Consider the following 291-nt stretch of genomic DNA (forward strand, 5'->3'; position numbering starts at 1 on the left):
CTGAACTATAGCCGGCTTCAGCGAACAACGGAGTCCGCCCGGTACTTCAGGGAGACAAAAGTTACGTGTGTCCTGACAGTTGTTATTTATCAATTAGGAGCTGGGCTAACTTAATTTATATAATGATAAACAGTGAAGGTGATCGTAATTTTCGTAGTACGACCCATTTTCGTACCACCTTAGATATCCATTTTTAGTGTTTTATAACTGCTTGATTTATTTTAAAGCTTTAGTTTTTTTTATATTGGATTTACTTTTGGAGAAAGCCCTCTGAAACGATACCTCACTCAC

The sequence above is a fragment of the Penaeus monodon genome, chromosome 22 (assembly GCF_015228065.2).
Source record: "Penaeus monodon isolate SGIC_2016 chromosome 22, NSTDA_Pmon_1, whole genome shotgun sequence".
NCBI lineage: Eukaryota > Metazoa > Arthropoda > Malacostraca > Decapoda > Penaeidae > Penaeus > Penaeus monodon.